At 43.0% G+C, this 16,289-nt stretch overlaps 15 non-coding genes across 15 annotated transcripts; all 15 read left to right on the top strand.

Annotated features, from left to right (window-relative positions):
* The first annotated feature begins 120 nt into the window (after positions 1-120).
* trnay-gua lies at positions 121-209 on the top strand. The gene is given in 2 exon segments: positions 121-157; positions 174-209. It is a non-coding gene; the product is annotated as a tRNA-Tyr (tRNA).
* A 764-nt stretch (positions 210-973) lies between these two features.
* On the top strand, positions 974-1,062 carry trnay-gua. Its single transcript is given in 2 exon segments — positions 974-1,010; positions 1,027-1,062. It is a non-coding gene; the product is annotated as a tRNA-Tyr (tRNA).
* A 4,517-nt stretch (positions 1,063-5,579) lies between these two features.
* trnay-gua lies at positions 5,580-5,668 on the top strand. The gene is given in 2 exon segments: positions 5,580-5,616; positions 5,633-5,668. It is a non-coding gene; the product is annotated as a tRNA-Tyr (tRNA).
* A 761-nt stretch (positions 5,669-6,429) lies between these two features.
* Positions 6,430-6,518, top strand: trnay-gua. The gene is given in 2 exon segments: positions 6,430-6,466; positions 6,483-6,518. It is a non-coding gene; the product is annotated as a tRNA-Tyr (tRNA).
* Positions 6,519-6,760: 242 nt separating this feature from the next.
* trnay-gua lies at positions 6,761-6,849 on the top strand. The gene is given in 2 exon segments: positions 6,761-6,797; positions 6,814-6,849. It is a non-coding gene; the product is annotated as a tRNA-Tyr (tRNA).
* An 894-nt stretch (positions 6,850-7,743) lies between these two features.
* trnay-gua lies at positions 7,744-7,832 on the top strand. Its single transcript is given in 2 exon segments — positions 7,744-7,780; positions 7,797-7,832. It is a non-coding gene; the product is annotated as a tRNA-Tyr (tRNA).
* Positions 7,833-8,298: 466 nt separating this feature from the next.
* On the top strand, positions 8,299-8,387 carry trnay-gua. The gene is given in 2 exon segments: positions 8,299-8,335; positions 8,352-8,387. It is a non-coding gene; the product is annotated as a tRNA-Tyr (tRNA).
* Positions 8,388-8,627: 240 nt separating this feature from the next.
* Positions 8,628-8,716, top strand: trnay-gua. The gene is given in 2 exon segments: positions 8,628-8,664; positions 8,681-8,716. It is a non-coding gene; the product is annotated as a tRNA-Tyr (tRNA).
* A 743-nt stretch (positions 8,717-9,459) lies between these two features.
* trnay-gua lies at positions 9,460-9,548 on the top strand. The gene is given in 2 exon segments: positions 9,460-9,496; positions 9,513-9,548. It is a non-coding gene; the product is annotated as a tRNA-Tyr (tRNA).
* A 739-nt stretch (positions 9,549-10,287) lies between these two features.
* On the top strand, positions 10,288-10,376 carry trnay-gua. The gene is given in 2 exon segments: positions 10,288-10,324; positions 10,341-10,376. It is a non-coding gene; the product is annotated as a tRNA-Tyr (tRNA).
* Positions 10,377-11,995: 1,619 nt separating this feature from the next.
* Positions 11,996-12,084, top strand: trnay-gua. Its single transcript is given in 2 exon segments — positions 11,996-12,032; positions 12,049-12,084. It is a non-coding gene; the product is annotated as a tRNA-Tyr (tRNA).
* A 240-nt stretch (positions 12,085-12,324) lies between these two features.
* trnay-gua lies at positions 12,325-12,413 on the top strand. Its single transcript is given in 2 exon segments — positions 12,325-12,361; positions 12,378-12,413. It is a non-coding gene; the product is annotated as a tRNA-Tyr (tRNA).
* A 743-nt stretch (positions 12,414-13,156) lies between these two features.
* On the top strand, positions 13,157-13,245 carry trnay-gua. Its single transcript is given in 2 exon segments — positions 13,157-13,193; positions 13,210-13,245. It is a non-coding gene; the product is annotated as a tRNA-Tyr (tRNA).
* A 241-nt stretch (positions 13,246-13,486) lies between these two features.
* Positions 13,487-13,575, top strand: trnay-gua. The gene is given in 2 exon segments: positions 13,487-13,523; positions 13,540-13,575. It is a non-coding gene; the product is annotated as a tRNA-Tyr (tRNA).
* A 1,477-nt stretch (positions 13,576-15,052) lies between these two features.
* Positions 15,053-15,141, top strand: trnay-gua. Its single transcript is given in 2 exon segments — positions 15,053-15,089; positions 15,106-15,141. It is a non-coding gene; the product is annotated as a tRNA-Tyr (tRNA).
* The last annotated feature ends 1,148 nt before the right edge of the window (positions 15,142-16,289 follow it).

The raw sequence follows: 16,289 nt of genomic DNA, 5'->3' as shown, positions 1-16,289 counted from the left end.
ACATTAATTGGATGACCTCAATCTTCAGGAAGGTGCCCATGAATGTCTCAGTGTGAATGAACATGTACGTCGAGGAACACAGGTCCCTGTTTTTTCGTTGTCATTTTAGGCTGCATGCTCCCTTCGATAGCTCAGCTGGTAGAGCGGAGGACTGTAGGTTGATAATAACAGTTATCCTTAGGTCGCTGGTTCAATTCCGGCTCGAAGGATGTGGGTTTTGTTGTTGTCCAATTTGTGCTTGTTTTAATTGGACAGATGGGAAAGAAGTTGTTTTCAGAGCTGATGATTTTGATGCTTGATTTCTTCGTACACACACACACACACACACATACATTAGATGACCCAAACGTTAGTAATTTTTTTCATGAACGTACCAGTATTGAACAAACATGTATGTAGCGGATGACAGGTGACTGTTTTTTCCTTGTCACTCTCTGTAATTTCAGGCTGCATGCTCCCTTCTTTATCCTTCGGTCGCTGGTTCAACTCCAACTCGAAGGATGTGCTTCATTGTTCTCTTTCTTCGTCCTCAGGAAGGTTGTCCATGAAGTGATCGATGTTTACAATGGCGCATGTATAAAGTAGTTAAATAGAGGTTGTGACTGACATTTCCAGCGGTTGTGAAATTACTTTCGACAGGTTTTTACTGTGTTTATCCTCTGACTTTAAGCACCCACGTACTTGGATTTTTATTCAGCCATCTGCGGTGTGACGGTCGTGCCCTTCATCTGTGTCCTTGTGGTTACTGTTCAGATTGGACAAATATGAAGATGATCAGTTTCAGAGTTGTGGCTTCCATTGCTTGCTATTTTCAGGCAAACATAAAAGCTTGTCTGTGTGTAGCGGTGCATTAATTGGATGACCTCAATCTTCAGGAAGTTTGTTGTGAATGACCCAATGTGAATGAACATGTACACAAAGACTACTGACTGTATTTTGCCTGTAATTCTCTGTAATTTTCGGCTGCATGCTCCCTTCGATAGCTCAGCTGGTAGAGCGGAGGACTGTAGATTGATAACAACAGTTATCCTTAGGTCGCTGGTTCAATTCCGGCTCGAAGGATGTGGGTTTTGTTGTTGTCCAATGTGTGCTTGTTTTAATTGGACAGATGGGAAAGAAGTTGTTTTTAGACTTGGGGATTTTGATGCTTGATTTCTTCGTACACATACATTAGATGACCTCTATCGTTAGTAATTTTTTTCATGAACGTACCAGTGTTGAACAAACATGTATGTAGAGGATGACAGGTGACTGTTTTTTCCCTGTCACTCTCTGTAATTTTAGGCTGCATGCTCCCTTTTTTATCCTTCGGTCGCTGGTTCAACTCCAACTCGAAGGATGTGCTTCATTGTTCTCTTTCTTCGTCCTCAGGAAGGTTGTCCATGAAGTGATCGATGTTTACAATGGCGCATGTATAAAGTAGTTAAATAGAGGTTGTGACTGACATTTCCAGGTGTTGTGAAATTCCTTTCGACAAGTTTCTACTGTGTTTATCATCTGACTTTAAGCACCCACGTACTTGGATTTTTATTCAGCCATCTGCGGTGTGAAGGTCGTGCCCTTCATCTGTGTCCTTGTGGTTACTGTTCAGATTGGACAGATATGAAGATGATCAGTTTCAGAGTTGTGGCTTCCATTGCTTGCTATTTTCAGGCAAACATAAAAGCTTGTCCATGTGTAGCAATACATTAATTGGATGACCTCAATCTTCAGGAAGGTGCCCATGAATGTCCCAGTGTGAATCAACATGTACGTCGAGGAACACAGGTGCCCGTTTCTTCATTGTAATTTTAGGCTGCATGCTCCCTTCGATAGCTCTACCCGGGGACCGACAGACTGGCTCCCCTCCTCCAATCGCCTCTCCCCGTTTCCATCTTTCGCGGGCCAATCGCGCCTCGCCATTTCCATCTTTCGCCGGACGGCCAATCGCGGCTCGCCATTTCCATCTTTTCCCCCGGCCAATCGCGGGCCCTCATTTCCATCTTTCGGCCGGCGGCCAATCGCGGCGCCTCATTTCCATCTTTTCCCCCGGCCAATCGCGGCTCGCCATTTCCATCTTTCGGCCGACGGCCAATCGCGGCGCCTCATTTCCATCTTTTCCCCCGGCCAATCGCGGCTCGCCATTTCCATCTTTCCCCGAGGCCAATCCCTGCCGGCTTCCGGCCAGTACGAAAATAAACCCGGGAACGGGAGCCGGCCGCGGTGTTTACGGCTGAAGCCGCTTCAAGTGTCCCGGTCCGCTTCTGCCGCTCTCAGGTTTCATCCGCCGACATAATGAGGTGAGCTGCTGCTGCTGGCGAACTTATTTTACGCTTATTTGGTTTTGACGACGAGCTAGCTAGCTTCTTTACGCTGTTACGCTATATGACGAGCGCTATATCGGCATTAATGCCGTTGCATAACGTTACTGTCTTGGTGCACGTCGGTGCAGAGAGAGTCGCTGTTAATTACTGTCCCTGTCTGTGTAGATTCAGATAAAATCACATAGAGCGACGCATAATTATAACCCTCATATTAGCGTGCGATTTCAGTCAAGTTAAATTTAGACTTTATGCTGGTTTTCCTCAAAGAACAATACATAAACTTAACGTTTTATTAGCCTCAATGTTCTTACAGTAACGTTATAATGTTAGAGCATGTTCTCTTGTAGTTCTTCTTAATATCATTATTGTGCTTATGATGATGATGATGATGATTATTATCATCCTGGAAATAGTGACACAATGAATGTCTTTTAAATGACCAAACACAACAAATTAACCTACAGTTATTGATCACATGGTTACCATCTGAAGGCAACAGCCTGAATCTCCAGCTGTGGCTCCGGAGGGCCTCCACAGATGAACCAGGACTGTTAGGCTGCATCCCTGGTAGTGAAGCCCCCCTCACTGCTTTCAGCCACTCAGGGGACCCTTTTCACTGTGTCAACATCTACAGCGTCAGGGTGCTCGGGAGGAAGCGGGGCCTCTTTTCAGCCGCCTGCTGTTTACTCTGGTCAGTTATCATGATGAGGTTATTTTTCTTATCCGGAAATACAATAATCTGATGCTGTGAGAAGTTACACTCTGACAGATGTGTTATTTGTCTGTCTGTGATATTGTGTGTTTTTGATTTTGCTGTACTCTTATATTTATCAGGGTGTAGATGAGCGCAGTGTCCCAGGGATGGACCGAGTGGACAGCCTGGCAGAGTATTTGCTGGGGCTGAGGACTCAAACTGGACAAACACTGAGCAACCAGCAGGCCACCACCATCAAAGCCCTGTGGCAGAACCTTCTGCGTATGCCACCAGCAGCGAGTGGCATACACTGCATGGCACTGCGTGTGTCTGACAACAGGACACTTCAGGTGTTGTAAAAAAGAAACCTGAATTTAAACCAGGTGTGGAGAGCATGACATGTTGTGTCTGAGCATCAACAGGATCCCCTGCCAAGTGGCCAGACTGTTGTCGTCTCGTAGAGTCCAACTTTGTCAGACTCTGTAACATTAAGAGCCCTAGAAAACAGGCAGTTAACCTCTGACAAGATGGACTCAGATTCTCAGAGACTACAGCAAGATCAGGCAGCTGGTCCTGGGTAATGGTACGGTCATGCACAACACTACTCTGCAGTTGTTTGATGTGAATCAGACGGTGGCACAACAAGCGACTGACGAGGCAAAAATGTAGTATTCTGCTGCGAGGAGTCAACCTGCCTGCTGCCTCTATTCCTGCTGCTCCTGTCCCTCTCCCACCTGTACAGCCATGCCCCATAGCCTGCTTCTTCTATCAGCCCATTGCTGTAATAATTTAATTATCATCCCATGTAACAGGTCTGGTTTTTCAGGAAAGTCAGCATTACAGAAATAACATACTGTATATACTGACAAATATTGTGTGTTCCTGGCAAAGTCTGTCGATATTGTGTTTTAGTATATGCAGTATATATATTGTAGAGCAGTGTTTTCTAGCTTTAATTATTATACTTTGTATTCAGTTTATTTATACATTTTCTTTCATTAATTTCTTTGTGTGTGTGTGTGTGTTATGGTTACAATTGTGTGCATGAGAGAGAATTAAGGTGTATATTTTCTAATAAAATGTATATTTCTACAGCAGGACGAATAAATCATTTCTACTAAACATATCTGTAAAAACAGGAGTCAGGTAAAGTTTAGCTTTTTGCAAACTCAAGCAGACAATGAAATAACAAGAAAGGAACCAAAAAGTAGTTCCACATTGTACAGTCAGCTAGACAAGGCAGCTGCATTGTTGCAGTGCTTTATTCCATTAGTTGTTAATTAGATTGTATCCTTAAATTGCATCTATTTCTAAAGAAAACGCACAAAGTTACATGTGTGTATGTGTGGTTCTCAAATGTTGCTATTCAAAATAACCCATGTTCCTATTTGCGTTTCATTTTTAAGTGATTTTTGAACGATTCATAACACTTTGTAAGAGTTTGGGTTTGTGGAGATATGGTCCATGTTGGGATTGAACCGGCGACCTTTGGAACCAGAGTCCCCCTACTGTACGCCAGCAAAAATTCACGTTTGGACGTATTTCTCAAACTATCACCATAAAAACTCACTCCTATAACTTCCGGCGGGCAACAGAGTCGATAATCACTGTCATTTCACTTCATTTCCTCCTTTTTTCTCTCTTTTTCTTCCTTTTCCTCCTTCCCCCTTCTTCCCCCCTCCTTCCCCCCTCCTTCCCCCTTCTTCCCCTTCTTTCCGCTTCTTCCCCCGGCCATACAGACTATTGTTCCCCAGCTTCTACCCAGCTGGTAGAGCGGAGGACTGTAGGTTTATGATAACAGTTATCCTTAGGTCGCTGGTTCAATTCCGGCTCGAAGGATGCGTTTTATGTTGTTGTCCAATGTGTGCTTGTTTTAATTGGACAGATGGGAAAGAAGTTGTTTTCAGACTTGGGGATTTTGATGCTTGATTTCTTCGTACACATACATTAGATGACCTCTATCGTTAGTAATTTTTTTCATGAACGTACCAGTGTTGAACAAACATGTATGTAGCGGATGACAGGTAACTGTTTTTTCCCTGTCACTCTCTGTAATTTTAGGCTGCATGCTCCCTTCTTTATCCTTCGGTCGCTGGTTCAACTCCAACTCGAAGGATGTGCTTCATTGTTCTCTTTCTTCGTCCTCAGGAAGGTTGTCCATGAAGTGATCGATGTTTACAATGGCGCATGTATAAAGTAGTTAAATAGAGGTTGTGACTGACATTTCCAGGTGTTGTGAAATTACTTTCGACAGGTTTTTACTGTGTTTATCCTCTGACTTTAAGCACCCACGTACTTGGATTTTTATTCAGCCATCTGCAGTGTAAAGGTCGTGCCCTTCATCTGTGTCCTTGTGGTTACTGTTCAGATTGGACAAATATGAAGATGTTCAGTTTCAGAGTTGTGGCTTCCATTGCTTGCTATTTTCAGGCAAACATAAAAGCTTGTCCATGTGTAGCAATACATTAATTGGATGACCTCAATCTTCAGGAAGGTGCCCATGAATGTCTCAGTGTGAATGAACATGTACGTCGAGGAACACAGGTCCCTGTTTTTTCGTTGTCATTTTAGGCTGCATGCTCCCTTCGATAGCTCAGCTGGTAGAGCGGAGGACTGTAGGTTTATGATAACAGTTATCCTTAGGTCGCTGGTTCAATTCCGGCTCGAAGGATGTGGGTTTTGTTGTTGTCCATTTGTGCTTGTTTTAATTGGACAGGTGGGAAAGAAGTTGTTTTCAGAGCTGATGATTTTGATGCTTGATTTCTTCGTACACACACACACACACACATACATTAGATGACCCAAACGTTAGTAATTTTTTTCATGAACGTACCAGTATTGAACAAACATGTATGTAGCTTGATGACAGGTGACTGTTTTTTCCTTGTCACTCTCTGTAATTTCAGGCTGCATGCTCCCTTCTTTATCCTTCGGTCGCTGGTTCAACTCCAACTCGAAGGATGTGCTTCATTGTTCTCTTTCTTCGTCCTCAGGAAGGTTGTCCATGAAGTGATCGATGTTTACAATGGCGCATGTATAAAGTAGTTAAATAGAGGTTGTGACTGACATTTCCAGCGGTTGTGAAATTACTTTCGACAGGTTTTTACTGTGTTTATCCTCTGACTTTAAGCACCCACGTACTTGGATTTTTATTCAGCCATCTGCGGTGTGAAGGTCGTGCCCTTCATCTGTGTCCTTGTGGTTACTGTTCAGATTGGACAAATATGAAGATGTTCAGTTTCAGAGTTGTGGCTTCCATTGCTTGCTATTTTCAGGCAAACTTAAAAGCTTGTCTGTGTGTAGCGGTGCATTAATTGGATGACCTCAATCTTCAGGAAGTTTGTTGTGAATGACCCAATGTGAATGAACATGTACACAAAGACTACTGACTGTATTTTGCCTGTAATTCTCTGTAATCTTAGGTGCATGCTCCCTTCGATAGCTCAGGTGGTAGAGCGGAGGACTGTAGGTTGATAATAACAGTTATCCTTAGGTCGCTGGTTCAATTCCGGCTCGAAGGATGTGGGTTTTGTTGTTGTCCAATTTGTGCTTGTTTTAATTGGACAGATGGGGAAGAAGTTGTTTTCAGAGCTGAGGATTTTGATGCTTGATTTCTTCGTACACACACACACACATTAATTTGATGACCCAATTGTTGGTAATTTTTTTCATGAACGTACCAGTGTTTAACAAACATGTATGTAGAGGATGACAGGTGACTGTTTTTTCCGTGTGACTCTCTGTAATTTTCGGCTGCATGCTCCCTTCGATAGCTCAGCTGGTAGAGCGGAGGACTGTAGGTTGATAATAACAGTTATCCTTAGGTCGCTGGTTCAATTCCGGCTCGAAGGATGTGGGTTTTGTTGTTGTCCAATGTGTGCTTGTTTTAATTGGACAGATGGGAAAGAAGTAGTTTTCAGACTTGGGGATTTTGATGCTTGATTTCTTCGTACACATACATTAGATGACCTCTATCGTTAGTCATTTTTTTCATGAACGTACCAGTGTTGAACAAACATGTATGTAGAGGATGACAGGTGACTGTTTTTTCCCTGTCACTCTCTGTAATTTCAGGCTGCATGCTCCCTTTTTTACCCTTCGGTCGCTGGTTCAACTCCAACTCGAAGGATGTGCTTCATTGTTCTCTTTCTTCGTCCTCAGGAAGGTTGTCCATGAAGTGATCGATGTTTACAATGGCGCATGTATAAAGTAGTTAAATAGAGGTTGTGACTGACATTTCCAGGTGTTGTGAAACTACTTTCGACAGGTTTTTACTGTGTTTATCATCTGACTTTAAGCACCTACATACTTGGATTTTTATTCAGGCATCTGCGGTGTGAAGGCCGTGCCCTTCATCTGTGTCCTTGTGGTTGCTGTTTAAATTGGACAAATATGAAGATGTTCAGTTTCAGAGTTGTGGCTTCCATTGCTTGCTATTTTCAGGCAAACAAAAAAGCTTGTCTGTGTGTAGCAATGCATTAATTGGATGACCTCAGTCTTCAGGAAGGTGCCCATGAATGTCTCAGTGTGAATGAACATGTACGTCGAGGAACACAGGTCCCTGTTTTTTCGTTGTCATTTTAGGCTGCATGCTCCCTTCGATAGCTCTACCCGGGGACCGAGAGACTGGCTCCCCTCCTCCAATCGCCTCTCCCCATTTCCATCTTTCGTGGGCCAATCGCGCCTCGCCATTTCCATCTTTCGCCGGACGGCCAATTTTTTCGTTGTAATTTTTGCTGCATCCTTCCTTCTATAGCTCAGCTGGTAGAGCGGAGGACTGTAGGTTGATAATAACAGTTATCCTTAGGTCGCTGGTTCAATTCCGGCTCGAAGGATGTGGTTCATTGTTCTCTTTCTTCGTCCTCAGGAAGGTTGTCCATGAAGTGATCGATGTTTACAATGGCGCATGTATAAAGTAGTTAAATAGAGGTTGTGACTGACATTTCCAGGTGTTGTGAAATTACTTTGGACAGGTTTTTACTGTGTTTATCCTCTGACTTTAAGCACCCACGCACTTGGATTTTTATTCAGCCATCTGCGGTGTGAAGGTCGTGCCCTTCATCTGTGTCCTTGTGGTTACTGTTCAGATTGGACAAATATGAAGATGTTCAGTTTCAGAGTTGTGGCTTCCATTGCTTGCTATTTTCAGGCAAACATAAAAGCTTGTCCATGTGTAGCAATACATTAATTGGATGACCTCAATCTTCAGGAAGGTGCCCATGAATGTCCCAATGTGAATGAACATGTACGTCGAGGAACACAGGTGCCCGTTTCTTCATTGTAATTTTAGGCTGCATGCTCCCTTCGATAGCTCAGCTGGTAGAGTGGAGGACTGTAGGTTGATAACAACAGTTATACTTAGGTCGCTGGTTCAATTCCGGCTCGAAGGATGTGGTTTTTGTTGTTGTCCAATTTGTGCTTGTTTTAATGGGACAGATGGGGAAGAAGTTGTTCTCAGACTTGAGGATTTTGATGCTTGATTTCTTCGTACACACACACACATACATTAGATGACCCAAACGTTAGTAATTTTTGTCATGAACGTACCAGTGTTGAACAAACATGTATGTAGAGGATGACAGGTGACTGTTTTTTCCCTGTCACTCTCTGTAATTTTTGGCTGCATGCTCCCTTCGATAGCTCAGCTGGTAGAGCGGAGGACTGTAGGTTTATGATAACAGTTATCCTTAGGTCGCTGGTTCAATTCCGGCTCGAAGGATGCGTTTTATGTTGTTGTCCAATGTGTGCTTGTTTTAATTGGACAGATGGGAAAGAAGTTGTTTTCAGACTTGGGGATTTTGATGCTTGATTTCTTCGTACACATACATTAGATGACCTCTATCGTTAGTCATTTTTTTCATGAACGTACCAGTGTTGAACAAACATGTATGTAGCGGATGACAGGTAACTGTTTTTTCCCTGTCACTCTCTGTAATTTTAGGCTGCATGCTCCCTTCTTTATCCTTCGGTCGCTGGTTCAACTCCAACTCGAAGGATGTGCTTCATTGTTCTCTTTCTTCGTCCTCAGGAAGGTTGTCCATGAAGTGATCGATGTTTACAATGGCGCATGTATAAAGTAGTTAAATAGAGGTTGTGACTGACATTTCCAGGTGTTGTGAAATTACTTTCGACAGGTTTTTACTGTGTTTATCCTCTGACTTTAAGCACCCACGTACTTGGATTTTTATTCAGCCATCTGAGGTGTGAAGGTCGTGCCCTTCATCTGTGTCCTTGTGGTTACTGTTCAGATTGGACAAATATGAAGATGATCAGTTTCAGAGTTGTGGCTTCCATTGCTTGCTATTTTCAGGCAAACATAAAAGCTTGTCCATGTGTAGCAATACATTAATTGGATGACCTCAATCTTCAGGAAGGTGCCCAAGAATGTCTCAGTGTGAATGAACATGTACGTCGAGGAACACAGGTCCCTGTTTTTTCGTTGTCATTTTAGGCTGCATGCTCCCTTCGATAGCTCAGCTGGTAGAGCGGAGGACTGTAGGTTGATAATAACAGTTATCCTTAGGTCGCTGGTTCAATTCCGGCTCGAAGGATGTGGGTTTTGTTGTTGTCCAATTTGTGCTTGTTTTAATTGGACAGATGGGAAAGAAGTTGTTTTCAGAGCTGATGATTTTGATGCTTGATTTCTTCGTACACACACACACACACACACATACATTAGATGACCCAAACGTTAGTAATTTTTTTCATGAACGTACCAGTGTTGAACAAACATGTATGTAGCGGATGACAGGTGACTGTTTTTTCCTTGTCACTCTCTGTAATTTCAGGCTGCATGCTCCCTTCTTTATCCTTCGGTCGCTGGTTCAACTCCGACTCGAAGGATGTGCTTCATTGTTCTCTTTCTTCGTCCACAGGAAGGTTGTCCATGAATGATCGACGTTTACAATGGTGCGTATATAAAGTAGTAATTAATATAAAGTAATTACTTTCGACAGGTTTTTACTGTGTTTATCCTCTGACTTTTAGCACCCACGTACTTGGATTTTTATTCAGCCATCTGCGGTGTGACGGTCGTGCCCTTCATCTGTGTCCTTGTGGTTACTGTTCAGATTGGACAAATATGAAGATGATCAGTTTCAGAGTTGTGGCTTCCATTGCTTGCTATTTTCAGGCAAACATAAAAGCTTGTCTGTGTGTAGCGGTGCATTAATTGGATGACCTCAATCTTCAGGAAGGTGCCCATGAATGTCCCAGTGTAAATGAACATGTACACAAAGACTACTGACTGTATTTTGCCTGTAATTCTCTGTAATTTTAGGCTGCATGCTCCCTTCGATAGCTCAGCTGGTAGAGCGGAGGACTGTAGGTTGATAATAACAGTTATCCTTAGGTCGCTGGTTCAATTCCGGCTCGAAGGATGTGGGTTTTGTTGTTGTCCAATTTGTGCTTGTTTTAATTGGACAGATGGGGAAGAAGTTGTTTTCAGAGCTGAGGATTTTGATGCTTAATTTGTTTGCACACACACACACACATTAATTTGATGACCCAATCTATTTTTTCCTGAATATACCAGTATTGAACAAACATGTATGTAGAGGATGACAGGTGACTGTTTTTTCCCTGTCACTCTCTGTAATTTCAGGCTGCATCGTCGACCAAAAAAGCCAGATCCATCATCCACTCGAGGTCCGAGAGGTCAGGATAATGCTTGTCCCTCTCTTCCGTGAACAGTTTCACGGCATCCAAAAGCTCAAAGAAGCAACAAAGTACCTTGCCTTTTGACACCCACCTCACAGAGCAGTGCAGTGGCGGGTCACCTGGAAGGCCTTGGTCCAGCTCAGCAATGAGATTTTTGAATTGCCTGTGGTTAAGTCCATGTGTGCGGATGTAGTTGACGATTTCCATCACAGGCGTCTAAATTAAATGGTGTAGACACAGGTTGCTCCATGTGGATGATGCAGTGGAAATTCCAAAACTCTGGAAAAGTTTGGTCAGCTTTGAACAGCCCCACAAGCCCGTTCACAGATCCAATCATGGCTGGCGCTCCATCCGTAGATATCGCAGTTAGTTTCGACTCTCACAAATGCAGCCATCATTTTGCCAGCTGAGGCTTGTCTTGTATGTCCCAAAACTTATCCAATGCGACACTGCAGGCTTGAAAATGGGAGTGCAACTGTGATTCAGCAGCCATGTTAATGTCCAATATTCTGTGTTCAGCCGTGTGGCGGGATGTCTGATATCATTCGTTTTAGTTTTTCGTTTTCAGGAGACAAGATTCCAAGAATGTCACTGAGGCATGTTTTGATGAACTGCCCTTCATTGTATGGCTTTTTGGCCGATGCAACATTTCAGGCAAGTTGATACGATGCATTATGGTCTCTGAGAGCTTCATAAATTTTTGGAACAATTGTGTCTGCTTTTTGGCCTGACCTTTCAAAGTGACCAACTTGTGCTTGCAAAGTTCTGTCCCCTTAGGAAATTCCTGGTCGATGTTAGCATGGAGTGAACTGAAGTGCCTCTGAAGATTTGAAGCCTTGAAATGCGCTAATGGTGCCTGACATAAAAGGCGGAATGACTTGCCATTATATTCAACAACAACAACAACAAAAAACACTCCCACTCTGTTAAAAACGTCCTGTGTTCATCTTCATATTTTTGTTTTGCTGTGCTTTTTTTCCTTGCCATTTTGAGAGTGAACTTGGTAGGCCTACACAACTCAACGGTTTTTCCCTCCAGGCGCGTGAGATGCAGGTAGCGCAAAAAAACATGAACACAAAGTTCGACATGACGTAGGAGCCCCATGAAACAGGGCAAACAGCCAGGTGAAGGCCATACCTTTTGTCTGTGTCTTCTTGATGTCTTTTCAGATTGGAAAGTTGTGGCTTCCTTTGCTTGATTTGTTTGTAAAAAAAATAAAAGCTCTTAACATTCTATGATACATTGAGTTGCCAACCTCAGTCTTTTGTAAGCCCGTCATGAATGTACCAGTGTGAAAGAGCAGGTAAGAAGTGGAAGTCTAATTTTGGGCTGTGTGCTCCCTTCGATAGCTCGGCTGGGAGAGCGGAGGACTGTAGGTTGATAACAACAGTTATCCTTAGGTTGCTGGTTCAACTCCGGCTCGAAGGATGTGTTTTTCGTTGTTGTCCAATGTGTGCTTGTTTTAATTGGACAGATGGGGAAGAAGTTGTTCTCAGACTTGAGGATTTTGATGCTTGATTTCTTCGTACACACACACACATACATTAGATGACCCAAACGTTAGTAATTTTTGTCATGAACGTACCAGTGTTGAACAAACATGTATGTAGAGGATGACAGGTGACTGTTTTTTCCCTGTCACTCTCTGTAATTTTTGGCTGCATGCTCCCTTCGATAGCTCAGCTGGTAGAGCGGAGGACTGTAGGTTTATGATAACAGTTATCCTTAGGTCGCTGGTTCAATTCCGGCTCGAAGGATGCGTTTTATGTTGTTGTCCAATGTGTGCTTGTTTTAATTGGACAGATGGGAAAGAAGTAGTTTTCAGACTTGGGGATTTTGATGCTTGATTTCTTCGTACACATACATTAGATGACCTCTATCGTTAGTCATTTTTTTCATGAACGTACCAGTGTTGAACAAACATGTATGTAGCGGATGACAGGTAACTGTTTTTTCCCTGTCACTCTCTGTAATTTTAGGCTGCATGCTCCCTTCTTTATCCTTCGGTCGCTGGTTCAACTCCAACTCGAAGGATGTGCTTCATTGTTCTCTTTCTTCGTCCTCAGGAAGGTTGTCCATGAAGTGATCGATGTTTACAATGGCGCATGTATAAAGTAGTTAAATAGAGGTTGTGACTGACATTTCCAGGTGTTGTGAAATTACTTTCGACAGGTTTTTACTGTGTTTATCATCTGACTTTAAGCACCCACGTACTTGGATTTTTATTCAGCCATCTGCGGTGTGAAGGTCGTGCCCTTCATCTGTGTCCTTGTGGTTACTGTTCAGATTGGACAAATATGAAGATGATCAGTTTCAGAGTTGTGGCTTCCATTGCTTGCTATTTTCAGGCAAACATAAAAGCTTGTCCATGTGTAGCAATACATTAATTGGATGACCTCAATCTTCAGGAAGGTGCCCATGAATGTCTCAGTGTGAATGAACATGTATGTCGAGGAACACAGGTCCCTGTTTTTTCGTTGTCATTTTAGGCTGCATGCTCCCTTCGATAGCTCAGCTGGTAGAGCGGAGGACTGTAGGTTGAAAATAACAGTTATCCTTAGGTCGCTGGTTCAATTCCGGCTCGAAGGATGTGGTTTTTGTTGTTGTCCAATTTGTGCTTGTTTTAATGGGACAGATGGGGAAGAAGTTGTTTTCAGAGGTGATGATTTTGATGCTTGATTTCTTCGTACACACACACACATACATTAGATGACCCAAACGTTAGTAATTTTTGTCATGAACGTACCAGTGTTGAACAAACATGTATGTAGAGGATGACAGGTGACTGTTTTTTTCCCTGTCACTCTCTGTAATTTTGGGCTGCATGCTCCCTTCGATAGCTCAGCTGGTAGAGCGGAGGACTGTAGGTTTATGATAACAGTTATCCTTAGGTCGCTGGTTCAATTCCGGCTCGAAGGATGCGTTTTATGTTGTTGTCCAATGTGTGCTTGTTTTAATTGGACAGATGGGAAAGAAGTAGTTTTCAGACTTGGGGATTTTGATGCTTGATTTCTTCGTACACATACATTAGATGACCTCTATCGTTAGTCATTTTTTTCATGAACGTACCAGTGTTGAACAAACATGTATGTAGCGGATGACAGGTGACTGTTTTTTCCCTGTCACTCTCTGTAATTTTAGGCTGCATGCTCCCTTTTTTACCCTTCGGTCGCTGGTTCAACTCCGACTCGAAAGATGTGCTTCATTGTTCTCTTTCTTCGTCCTCAGGAAGGTTGTCCATGAAGTGATCGATGTTTACAATGGCGCGTATATAAAGTAGTTAAATAGAGGTTGTGATTGTCATTTCCAGGTGTTGTGAAATTACTTTCAACAGGTTTTTACTGTGTTTATCCTCTGACTTTAAGCACCTACATACTTGGATTTTGGTTCAGCCATCTGCGGTGTGACGGTCGTGCCCTTCATCTGTGTCCTTGTGGTTACTGTTCAGATTGGACAAATATGAAGATGTTCAGTTTCAGAGTTGTGGCTTCCATTGCTTGCTATTTTCAGGCAAACATAAAAGCTTGTCTGTGTGTAGTGGTGCATTAAAGGATAACTTTCGTTTTTTACAACCTGGACTTTATTTGTAGCATTAATTACGACCATTTACACCCAGACAACTTTGGTGGCATTTAGAGTCGTTTTGAAGAACATTGTCCACAAGAACACCACCAGTTACCGTCTACTCGTGGACGCGCAGCCGTTTGTTGTTGTTTGGCCAGCTGTTCCTCTCTCTGCCTCCGTGTCCTCCTTTCAACGAGCTCCTCGTCCGTGTACTCTAGCTCAAAACGGTAAGGACGTCCATCGTAAACAAAGTCATCGTCCACCACCTCAGAGTCGGAAAAATATTCATCCATTTTGTGAAAAATAACAGTCGCGAACTACAGCTAAACTAGCCGACCGCCGCAGAGTTAGCCGTGTTGTGGCTGGTTGCTCGCAGCGCGTGGCGCTTGAAAATGACGTCATCCACGTCAGAAGTAGTTGTCAAGAGACACTGGATGTTGATAACATGCCACCACGGGCTCAGAGGGGAATAGCACCAGCATATCATAACAAAATATTGGAATATGAACGAGTTTCGCCGCAGATTGTGCGTTTATAGAGGCTACGCACGGGTGCCCCGATAACTCGCATTATACGGATATACGCGCCGCTCCTCTGGGGCTAATTTCTTCAAAATGACTCCAAATGCCACCAAAGTTGTTGGGGTGTCTAAATGGTCGTAATTAATGCTACAAATAAAGTCCAGGTTGTAAAAAACGAAAGTTATCCTTTAATTGGATGACCTCAATCTTCAGGAAGGTGGCCATGAATGACCCAGTGTGAATGAACATGTACACAAAGACTACTGACTGTATTTTGCCTGTAACTCTCTGTAATTTTTGTCTGCATGCTCCCTTCGATAGCTCAGCTGGTAGAGCGGAGGACTGTAGGTTGATAATAACAGTTATCCTTAGGTCGCTGGTTCAATTCCGGCTCGAAGGCTGTGGGTTTTGTTGTTGTTGTCTAATGTGTACAACATGTTTTAATAGGACAGATGGGGAAGAAGTTGTTTCATAGCCGAGCATTTCGATGGTTGATTTGTTTGCACACACACACACACACACATCATTTTGATGACCTCAATCTTTAGGATTTTTTTTCATGAACTTGCCAGTATTGAACAAACATCTATGTAGAGCAGGCATGTCAAACTGATTCCATAGAGGGCCATGTGGCTGCAGGTTTTCGTTCCAACCAAGGCACACCAGGCTGGAATCAATTAATCAGCTGATTTCAGTCTTCAGCTGATAACTAATGATCCCTTGATGTTGATTGGTTGGCCTGGTGTGCGCCTCTTTGGTTGGAACGAAAGCCTGCAGCCACACGGCCCTCTATGGAGTCAGTTTGACATATGTGATGTAGAGGATGACAGGTGGCTGTTTTTTCCCTGTCACTTGAAGGATTAGCTTTTAGTTGTTGTTCAATGTGTGTCTCATTATATCAGAGATATGGATTTCATTGTTTGCTTTGTTCGTACACAGAAAGCTTGTCCACATGCGGTACATCCAGTGACAGATGTCAGCGTCTGCGCGTTTACAGAGTAGCTAAACAGAGGTTGCGATCGGTGTTTGTATGTGTTCTGATTTCACCTTTATTGGATTTTTAATCGTTTATTATTCAGGCACCTCTGGCTCGAAGGCCATGCCTTTTGTTTTTGTCTTTTTGGTGTCTGTTCAGATTGGACAGGATTGGAAGGCAATTTCAAAGTTGTGGCTTCCATTGCGTAATCTGTTTGGACAAAACATACCATGTTATGTATAATCACACAGGTGACTGTTTATCCTGTTCAAGTCCCTATCACTCCGTGTAATTTCAGACTGCATGCTCCCTTCAATAGCTTGTTTGTGAAGTGATTTTCAATATGGTACGTTTGTCGTGAGTGCTTTAGCATAAAATGTACGCTTATGTACAGCCAGACAGGTAGCTGTTGGTCATGGTTGATGATGAGTGTTTCAGAAGACATTATCTCAATGTAAAATGTATTACACAAAAAGTGTGGAATTCCTCTTAAATATAGACTGCATGTTCTACGTGTACAGACTCTACAGCTACAGTCATTGTGGAAAAGAAATTGAGTTTCAATTTTAGTC

This window comes from Chelmon rostratus, chromosome 14 (assembly GCF_017976325.1).
Source record: "Chelmon rostratus isolate fCheRos1 chromosome 14, fCheRos1.pri, whole genome shotgun sequence".
Lineage (NCBI taxonomy): Eukaryota > Metazoa > Chordata > Actinopteri > Chaetodontiformes > Chaetodontidae > Chelmon > Chelmon rostratus.
This window is presented reverse-complemented; position numbering and strand designations above follow the sequence as displayed.